Consider the following 1,006-nt stretch of genomic DNA (forward strand, 5'->3'; position numbering starts at 1 on the left):
TCAGGAGGGCTGTGAGGCACTCTCTGCACCACTGTTGGGGATATGTTATTGCCAAGTAATAAGTACGAAGTAATAAGTACGTAATAGTGCCCTAGTTTTCCTTTTCAAACAGACTGTATATAAAAGATGCCTGTAGCCACTGTGCTATGCTGTCCTGAGTGTTTTTATAGTCGCCTCTTCACACATCGAATGAGGGGTGGTTCTGTAAAACCAAGAACTCAAGCTCATTGATTAATAACTTCTTTAGTCACTGCCGCTGCCCCCAGGTATACCCTGGTTTGTCCTCCATTCTGATTCTAATATTGACAAAAGTTTTCAAAATGAACTAAAACACTGAACCCAAACGTTTCCTGAGCTCACAGAGCTAGGGAGCCAAAGACCATTTCTCTGACTTCGACAAAGAGAAGTCTTTGTGCACATCCACAGCACTTCTGAGACTCTAAAGCCACATCCATCTTTTAAGTACAGTCTTGTATTTTGTTTAATTAGAATTACCACATGTTAGTAAGATGGCATAGAGTACAGCCTCTGTATCTTGAAAGTATTTTCATGTCTTCATGGAAAAAGCAAAAAAAAAAACAAAAACAAAACCCAGAAGAACGCCACTTTAGATTTCATCATAAACCCCCAATGCTTAGGGAAGCTTTAAATGTAGCAATAGTTTGCCTAAGCTGTCACTCAGCAAGAAATTAACAGGGTTGTTGCTGGTTATGTCACAAAAGGGATACTGCCGAGCACCTTCACAGAGAGCTAAAGTCGGTATATTCAAACGCAGAGGTAAGGTAGGCCCTCAAACTTAGAAATCCTCTTTTGATATTTGAATTGATTAATAAGCTGTACAAAATTAAATCACAGACTAACATGTGAACTAACAAACATTTACATTTATTAAATTGTTAAAATACAGTAAGTGTAAAAAACAAACAAAGAAAAAAAAAAAAGAACCAAGTGTACATTTTTACTGAACATCACTCATCCGTCTCCAACACTGAGGGCAGTTGTTGAT

Source organism: Rhamphochromis longiceps, linkage group LG1 (assembly GCF_057381845.1).
Source record: "Rhamphochromis longiceps isolate RC_006_pf linkage group LG1, R_longiceps_female_GT1.1, whole genome shotgun sequence".
NCBI lineage: Eukaryota > Metazoa > Chordata > Actinopteri > Cichliformes > Cichlidae > Rhamphochromis > Rhamphochromis longiceps.